This window comes from Carettochelys insculpta, chromosome 5 (assembly GCF_033958435.1).
Source record: "Carettochelys insculpta isolate YL-2023 chromosome 5, ASM3395843v1, whole genome shotgun sequence".
Lineage (NCBI taxonomy): Eukaryota > Metazoa > Chordata > Testudines > Carettochelyidae > Carettochelys > Carettochelys insculpta.
Window position 1 is genome coordinate 85,106,858 of NC_134141.1, and position 9,556 is coordinate 85,116,413.

The 9,556-nt window shown below is 55.0% G+C and overlaps 1 long non-coding RNA gene across 1 annotated transcript; it reads right to left on the reverse strand.

Moving 5' to 3' along the window:
* Positions 1-4,142: 4,142 nt before the first annotated feature.
* Positions 4,143-7,343, reverse strand: LOC142013153 (uncharacterized). Its single transcript, XR_012645563.1, has 3 exons — positions 7,235-7,343; positions 6,317-6,485; positions 4,143-4,851 (listed from the first exon to the last, which is right to left on the reverse strand). It is a non-coding gene; the product is annotated as an uncharacterized LOC142013153 (long non-coding RNA).
* Positions 7,344-9,556: the final 2,213 nt, after the last annotated feature.

The window sequence follows — 9,556 nt, forward strand, 5'->3', positions numbered from 1 at the left end:
AGGGATTGTTTGAAACGTATTCAGCTTTTGTCTAAATCATGTCCTTTGGAGCTTACAAGTACATTTAAATGGGTAGAATCTTGAACCCATACTTTGGAAACCCATTGGCTCTAGTGAGGCTCCTTGTGGATTCCAAGATCCATCCACCCAGCTCTACTTATAGGATCAGGACTTGATTTTGGCTTTCTTTTATCTTTGGTGTTGCTGATGTTTGCAGTCCTGTGTTGCGGTTACAGAGATCTAGGAAACACTGGCAAATATGCTGCTCTGTATAATAATACAAGGTAAAACTGTCATGTTAAGATATGTGGAATTACATCCACAAGTGAGAAAACTCACACGTTAATGTTCTCACATAAATATTAACTGGGCTACATTGTAGAGATGTGTGCACAATAATTGCATATATTCCGCACAAAAACTATGTTAAAAGAACCTTAATGTTACAAAGTCAGGCACTCAAGATGCCAAATTAAGAATGCTTGCACAACATACATTAAGTCCCCTTGTGTGTATACATTATTATATGATCTTTCAACTACCTAATCACATACTATTTTTACCACAGGACAAGTCCCCATCTGATTCAGTGCATGGGATCAACCTGTTCTTGTGATGATTCAGCTTTATGGGACGAAGGAAGCCATTTGTGAGATCCTGGCCTCATTTGTTGCACAAGTTGGAACGTATGTCTTGAGTAAGGCAGGACCTGCACAAAGAGAAAATAAAGTTTCATGGCACCCTGGAGAACTGCATTCTATCCCTGACTCCAGTGCAGAGTTCCTGTATGATGCTAGACAAGTCAATTAAGCCAAACTGTTCAGAGATGGTTGCTAGTTGTGTACCCTTATTTTCTGAGTGCCTGATTTGAGATTGTGATTTCGAGGACTGCTGAGCACGCAGGTTTGCAAATAGGTCAGGAGGTGTGCTTTGAATATGTAAATCACTCTGTACCATTCAGGATACTGAGCAAAATCAGGGCCTAGGCATCTCAAAATTTGACACCCCAAATTAATAAACATTTTTATCTAAATCTCTTTGCATGAGCTCCTCTCCTGTTAAAAAAAGGTGGTGGTGATGGTGGTGGGGAGGGGATAATATTACCCATTCCCCTTACAAAGGGGCGGATTTCTTTCCATTTTTTAACAGAACAGTTATCCAAAATATGAGGGCTTGTGGGTTGTTTTCATTAGAAGAATTTGGTGAAAGTCTAGCGTTTCTGTGGTGCAATTCTGTTTACTTATAAAGAGCTGTGTCCCTGAACACAATAGGTCTAAGGCAACAGTAAACTGTTTCTTTGTTCACTGTTTATGTTTCTTTCCAGCTAGCAGTCTGCCCAAATCTCTCTGTCTTCACCTTTTTCTCAGGATCACGTCACTCTGTATGTATTCACATTTTCCTTGCTGACTTTGCTATATGCTTCTATAGTTGTCTGCTCCTTCCCGCTTTCACACACGAAATCTATTTAATCCTTCACCCTTGCATTTATCAAACTCCCAGGAAACAACCTTGGACTGCATGGTTCAGCTACTGCCCAGGCTCACTTGTGGTTTTAGTCCTTAGCAAGAGGTTTCCCATTGTTTTCAGCTATCACTAAATAAAGGGTAGTTTTATTGTTTCTTAATTTAGGCTGGAGGAAGGCTGCTATCATGCCCAACAAATTCAAGAAAGGTAGTATGATTGCCCAGTTCCCAACATAAAAACAAATTAAAGTCTGTGAAGCACTATCCACAAGGAAGTTAGAACCCTGTCTTCAGAACAGGATTTGGAGGAGTGTGCAAGAAATAAGGTGGAGGGCCATACAGTGAAAATAAAATAAAATATTGAATAGCTACTCATTAAATGATCATCGTCTGCCCTGTGCAGCAAATGAGGCAAGAATATGATGAAGAAATGGTATGTGATTAGAGACTGCATAATAATGGTTATACACAAGAGGGTCTAACTTTTGACAAATAAGGTTGCAAATAAAAGTTATTTTAACATAGTTTGTATGCAATTCTCTACATTAAAAAAAATGGGAAAAAGGGTATTCATGATTCATCAGCCAGGTTAGACCTTTAGATCCACTGCACAGACCTCTGCCACTTCAGCACCTGATAGCAACAAACAGTACAGAAAGTTGTTATACAGTTTGATTGCATCTACACTACAGTTCTGTTTTGAAAGAATGTTTTTCGAAAGAGAACATTGAAAGATGCTCTTTCGAAACGGAGCATCCACACACATCAGTGGGGACTGAAAGTTCGGTCCATTCTTTCAGAAGGCCCCCAGCACAATTTCGAAAGCATGTCCACACACACCAGGGCGCTCTTTCAAAAGAGCAGGGACAGGAAGTGCCACGGGCAGGCTCGCATGGCGGACGAGCCCTTCCGGGGCCACCGCCCACCGTCCCCTTAAAGGGCCCCCCCATACCTCAGCCTGCACATGCCGAGGGCCAGCAACCCATTCGCAGGCAGCGCCAGAGAGAGCGAGAGCAAGAGGCATCGGAGGTGGCATCCCAGTCCCCCATGGACCCCGACCAGCACCCACCCCCCATCGCAGCCATGGCCAGAGCTCTGGCTGCCATGCTGCAGTGGCTCCAGGTGGCCACCACAGTAGCCACCCTCCTGGACGCCATCCTCAGAGTGCAATGTCTCCAGGTGGTCCCTCAGGTCATCTGCTTCCCCACAAACAGCGACTGGTGGGACCGGCTGGTGTTGGAGGACTGGGGCGATGACCAGTGGCTACAGAAGTTCAGGATGACCAAGGGGACATTCCTGGAGCTGTGCCACTGGCTCGCCCCAGTCCTTCAGCACCAGGACACACACCTGAGGCTGGCGCTCCCCCTGCACAAAAGGGTGGCCACCCCGGACAGTTACTGATCCGTCAGCCACCAGTTCAGGGTGGGCAAAACCATCATCGGGGCTGTCCTCATCGAGGTAAGCTGTGCCCAGCTCACACCCAGACTGCATGCGGGGGGGCGGACGGTAGCCTGGCACTGGGCACCGTCGGGAGAAGAGCGAGCACGGCAGGGCCAGGAGTGGGGATGGTGATGGGCATGGGCGGGTAAGCCGCACCCCACCCCACACTAACAAGCACACCCCCTATGCCCTGCAGGTTGTCCAGGCGATCAACAAGGTGCTCCTGAGGCAGCTGGTGCTCACTGGGGACCTGGACGACGCCATCCAGGGATTCCAGGAGCTGGGCTTCCCCAACTTCTTTGGGGCCCTGGATGGCACCCACATCCCTATCCAGGCCCTGGAGCACAGCTGCGGGGCCTACGTGAACTGCAAGGGCCACCACTCAGTGGTCCTGCAGGCCGTGGTTGATGCCAACGGCCAGTTCAAGGACGTCTGCGTGGGCTGGTCCGGCTGCACCCACGATGTGAGAGTCTTCTGGAACTCAGGGCTGGGACGTTGTATGGCCGAGGGGACCTTCATCCCCTGCTGGGAGCTCCCCATCGGGGACGTGACGATGCTGCCCTGCATCGTGGCAGACACGGCCTACCTCCTGCAGGCCTGGCTGATGCGGCCATACACCAGGCACACCCAGCCAAGCCAGGACCTTTTTAACAAGTGTCTGAACCGTGCCCGGAACACCGTCGAGCAGGCGTTTGGCCGCCTCAAGGGGTGTTTTAGTTGCCTCTACACCAGGCTGGAGGTGGGCCTCCCCAACATCCTGGTGGTGGTCAGGGCCTGCTGCACCCTCCATAACCTGGTGGAGGCGAAACGCGAGCCCTATATGCAGAGGTGGGCCACCGAGGCGGGGCGCGAGTACAAATAGCCCCCGGCCACCCCATGCCACCAGGCCAGCAGGACGGGGTGTATGTAAGGGAGGCCCTGCGCCAGGCCTTTGAGTGGGGACCACGGTAACCCCCCCTGCACACTGGTCCCCCCACCCGCACCCTGCACACACACTCCCCCCACCCGCACCCATGCATGGGGGGACACAGGGTAAACCATAAAAATTAACTGTTTATAAGGAAAAACTGTGCCCCTCATTATTCAGGGGGGACTATATACACATGTGGGGGGGAGGGTGAACAGGGAGAACTATATACGTGTGGGGGGGAACTATTTACATGGGAGGGGGGAAGGTGAATGGGGAGAACAATTTACATGGGAGAGGGGAGGGTGGGCGGGGGAGGCTCGAGTGGGGGGGCCTCACCCCCTCCAGGGGGCTTGATGGCCAGGCGCCCCATTGCCCATGCCTGCCCCTTCCTCCCTGGGGCCGGGGGACCCGCTGGGGCTGGTCCAGGACCGGTGGCACAGGGTGTAGGCATGTGGCTCAGGCGCGGTCCCCACACCTGTGCCAGGTTCGGCACCAGGGGGGGCGGGGCTCAGCCTCCACCTGGCCAGCCGGCTGTGGGCCAGGCGGATGAGGCTGGCCAGGGAGACGTGGGGAGAGAGCAGGGCCTCCAGGTCAGCCTCCTTGGGGGGGCAGTGTGGGGGGGCAGGGGGCTGTGGGATTGGGGCTGGGGGGGAAACCGCTGGGGGGGGTGCACGGGCGAGGGGGGCATGGAGGATGGTGGGGGGGCGACGCGGGGTGTGGGTGGGGGAGTGACCCGTGATGGAGCAGCGGCAGGGGCCAGGTGGCCGACCACAGCCTGGGTGAGGGCGTCCAAGTTGGACCCCACCCAGTCCCATGCCTGCCACTCCATGGCAAGCCACTCCCGCACGACACCCGTCAGCTCCCTGAGGGTGGCTGCGTGGGCCATGTCCCCTGCCTCCTCCTCTCCGGCCTGGTGGTGCTGGTGGAGGGACCGGCAGTGGCCCCGCACTGTCCCAGACCGAGGCCTGGGCCACTCCCCCTCATCCTCTGTGGTGGGGCTCCCCAGGCCTGTCACTGGGCTGGTCCGGCTGCTGGTTGCTGGAGCCATAGAGAAAAAAGGGGAGAGGAACAGGCCATTAGTCCTGGTGAGGGACCCCCTGAACCCACCCCCCCATCCCGCCCCAGCGGTCCTGCAGGGATCGCATCCGGGGTTCCTGGTCTGGGTTGTGGGAGCTCTGGCTCCCCTCAGGCTCCCTTGGTGCCTCCGCAGCCTGGTGGCCTGTGGTACGGTCCAGTGCCACATGTCAGCCCTGTGAGGCTGGGGTGGCAGGGCCACCTGGCCTGCCCGTGCCCTGTTGGTGATGTCCCTGCGGGTGTGCTGCAGCCACCCTGGGCAGGACTGCATGCCCCCTCCCCCTGCCCTGCGGCCACCAGCATGCATGGTACATAACTGCGGGTCCCTCCAGGAACTCGGGTGAGGCATGGTCGGAGGGGGCAGGGCTGGATGGGCCCAAGGGGACGTCGATGACAAGGGCCCCCTCACTCAAGCCCTCATCATTCCTGGTGTCCTGGATCCTTGGGGAGCACCTGCGGGTGGCTGGTGGTCTGGGCCGGTCCTTCCCCTCGGTCCCCATCCCTGCCTCCTCTGGCTCAGTGAGGGGGTCGGCGGTGTCCAGGTACACAGCCAGGGGTCCCACCTCCTTGGGCCCAAGGAGGCAGTCCAGTTCTCGATAACAGGGGCAGCTGGTGGCGCTGCCCCTGACCACCCAGCCATGTCCCAAGCCCGGCAGTACGCCTGCTGGAGCTCCTTGACCTTGAACCTCACTTGGTCTGGGGTCCATGTCAGGTGACCCTGGCCGGTGAGGCCCTTGGCCAGGCACTCAAAAGCAGGCGCATTTTGGTGCCAGACCCCCATCTGCTGCAGGACCTCCTCGTCTTCCCACAGGGCGAAGAGGTCCTGCAGCTCAGCCTCTGTCTAGGAGGGGGCCCAACATTTGGGGGACTGGCTCCTGTCCTGGGGGGACTTTCCCTGGTCCCTGGACGGCCCCTGGAGTGGGCGGGAGTCCCAGCTGTTGGCCATGGTGCTGGAGGTGCTGCAGCTTCCCCCAGGGCATTGTGGCTGGGAGCTGTGTGGTCAGCAACGTGGGCTCCCTGCTGCCTGCAGGCTCTCAGCTTCCTGCCTGAGGGCTTCTGGGAGCCTGCGTGCTAGGAGGCGGCGGGACGCTGGAGCCATAGAGCTCCGCTTGTGCTGTGAGCAGCACCGCTGCCTGCCAGCTGATCGCAGCCATGGAGGACCCTTTCTTTCGAGAGAGCAGGCTGCGGAGCATCTACACTTGCTCTCTTTCGAAATTGTCTTTTGAAGGAGGGTGCTTTTCCCATCCCGGGAGCGAAGGCCTAACAGGGGGCAGGGTTCTTTCGAAGTTAATTTCGAAAGAGCGCTGCGTCAGTGTAAACGCTCCATGGCTTCTTTCGCAAGAACTCGGTCTTCCGATCCTAGTTTTGAATGTAGTTGCTCGTGTAGACCCACCCTTTGCGGACCAGTGCTAGAGGGGGGATGACTCACAGCTTTCCAGTGGGTTTCACAGATATTTACTGCCAGCAAAAGCATGGTGAGGCTCAGGAATCCGGGGTTCTACTTCATGTCCCATCTGGGCTTCTGCTGTGGCGGGCACAGATCCTTTTGTCTTTTCTCTCCTAAGTCTGACCCTTTCCACTAATATATGTAGGCTAGCCTGTATCACATGAACATACATTATTAGCACCATATACACACTAGTATGCATTAGATATAAACAGCATTAAGGACAAATAGTAATTGGAGAACAGTTATGTTGTCTAAATTGACCTATGTGTTTTAGGTGACCCTGCTCCCTTGTGCTAAGTATCCCATAACCCTTTACATTCACTGAAGTTTTTGCTTGAGCAAATAGAAAAGCTGTCAAGATGAGGACAGCTGAATGCTTTACGAAAGGAAAAGAAAGTGAGTGACTATCACAGACCACCACATCCCTACCTCTGCCTATGCCCCACACTCCTCCTCTCTGCTCTGCCCCTCCTGTGCTCCGCCCCCACCAGCCTTCTCCTGCAAAAGTGCCGCACTACTTCCAGTGAGTGTGGGCTGGTCGCCTTTTCCCCCTAGAGTGGCGCAGCTTGAGAGCAGCTTGAGCTAGGAAGCTCATGCACCTATCAGGCCACACCACTACGGCACTGCCCCATGCTCCTTGGAAACTGTGCAACGCTGACAGTGAGTGCAGGATGCAGCAGACACTAGGGGCGGGGTGCACGAGCTGCACTGCACCTTTGACTTGTAATCAGAATGCCAGAAGCTCGTTAGAGGGCAGGGGAATGCTGGTGACCGAACCATGGCTCCACCGCTGCCCCTTCCTGCAAAGGCTCTCCCTAGAGACTCCCAGCCTCACTCTGCTTCTTGCCCACCACTGCTCACCCTTCTCTGTGTCCTCCCTCTCCCACCACCACTCACCCTTAATGCAGGTAAGAAGTGATGGAGCCACAGTCCCCTGCACCTCCTGCTCCAGCACTCCTGGCCACGACTGGAGAGCAGACATAACTCTGGGAACACAGGATAGAAAGGTTACTCACCGTAGTAACAGTGGTTCTTCGAGATGTGTCCCCGTGGGTGCTCCACATTAGGTGTCGGGCTCGCCCGGCGCCGCAGATCGGACCTTCCAAGCAGTTTCTGCCGGACCGCGCATGCGCCGGTGCGCGCCGCTCCCCCGCGCGCTCCCGGCCATGTGCGCGATCCGGTCCCCGCCAGTTCCTTGACCAACCGCCTCGGATGCTCCTGCAAAACACTAAACAGAGATCCAGAGCGGGGAGGATGGGCGGGTAGTGGAGCACCCACGGGGACACATCTCGAAGAACCACCGTTACTACGGTGAGTAACCTTTCTTTCTTCTTCGAGTGTCCCCGTGGGTGCTCCACATTAGGTGACTACCCAGCAGTAACCCAAGATAGGAGGTGGGTAATCGGATTATGTGCAGCTTGTCCCCGAGAGGACCGCTGCCAAGAGACGGGTATCCTCTTGGAATACCCTGTGAAGGGCGTAATGTTTGGCGAAGGTGTCACAGGATGACCAGGTCGCCACTCTGCAAATGTCTTTTAGCGCAACGCCCTTGAAAAAAGGCTGTTGATGCTGCCACCGCCCTAGTGGAATGAGCCCTGGGCGTGGCCAGTAAAGGAGTCTTTTTGAGTTTGTAGCACATTTTTATGCAAGATACGATGTGCTTAGAGATTCTCTGCGAAGAGAGACATTCTCCTTTTGATTTGGGAGCGATAGAGACTAGGAGCCTATCCGTTCTCCGGAAGGACTTGGTCCTGTCCATATAGAAAGCTAGCGCCTGCTCACGTCCAGGAGGTGTAGGCGCACCTCTTTGTTAGAGTTATGAGGCTTTGGATAAACAAGGGTAAACAATAGGTTCGTTAGTATGAAACTCAGAAAGAAACTTTAGGAACAAAGGCTGGATGCAGCCGTATGGTTACCGCCTCCTTGGAAAAACAGCGCAGGGCGGCGTTGCCATAACTGCCTCAAGCTCGCTCACCCTGCGAGCTGACGTGATTGCGAGAAGAAAGGTCGTCTTCATCATAAGGAGGCGGAGGGAAACCGTGGCCAAAGGCTCAAACGGTGGTCCCCTTTTCGCATTAAGCACCAGGTCCGAGTTCCACAGAGGTGGAAGCGGTTTCTGAGGGGGGTATAGGCTTACCAGCCCTTTGAAGAACCTGGTAACCATGGGATGGGCGAACACCGTGTGCCCTTCCTCTTCGTGTCTGAACACCAAAATGGCGGCCAGGTGGACCTGAAACGAGGATAGCGAGAGTCCTCCTCTCTTGAGGTCCAGTAAATACTCTAATATCACAGCCATAGGCACCGAAAGGGGGCTAGCTGTTTGGTAGAACACCATGCCGTAAAGCGAGTCCATTTCTGCTTGAAGGTCTTCCTGGTGGAAGTCCTCCTGCTACTTTCTAGGACTTGCTGCACTTCCTCCGTACATGTGCTCTCTAGGGAGCTGAGCCATGGATTAACCACGTTTGTAGTCGCAGGCTTTGGGGGTGCGGATGCACTATGGACCCCTGGGCTTGCGTGAGCAGATCCCGCGCCACCGGAGGGGACATCGGTGGCCGGTCCGACATGCGCAGGAATAGGAGGAACCATTGCTGTCGATCCCACGTTGGGACTATCGGGATCATTCACGTTCCTTCCCTCCTGGCTTTCTGCAACACTTTGTGGATGAGCACTGTGGGAGGGAAAGCGTAAAGCAGGGGGCCCCTCCATGAGATCGCGAAGGCATCCCTCAGGGACCCCCGTCCCAGTCCTGCCCTGGAGCAGAATCGTGGGCACTTCTTGTTGTGCTGAGTAGCAAACAGGGTCTATCTGGGGAAAAACCCCATGCGTGGAAAAATCGGTTGCAGCAGATCGGGACGGATCTGCCACTCGTGCGTGAGTGCGAAATGCCTGCTCAGCTGGTCTGCCTTCACATTGCGAGCGCCTGGTAAGTACGAGGCTTTCAAGGTTACATTGTTGGCGATGCAGCAGTTCCACAACCGGACTGCTTCTACACATAAGGCACTGGACCGAGCTCCTCCTTGCCGATTTATATAAAACATGGTGGAGGTATCGTCTGTACTGATCCCGACTACCTTGCCTTTCAGTTGGTCTCAAAAGTGTCTGCAGGCGTTGAACACTGCTTTGAGCTCCAGTATATTTGTGTGCAGTGACTGCTCCATAGAGGACCACAGCCCTTGCGTCACCTCTTCGCCCATGTGTGCTCCCCACCCTATGAGGGGG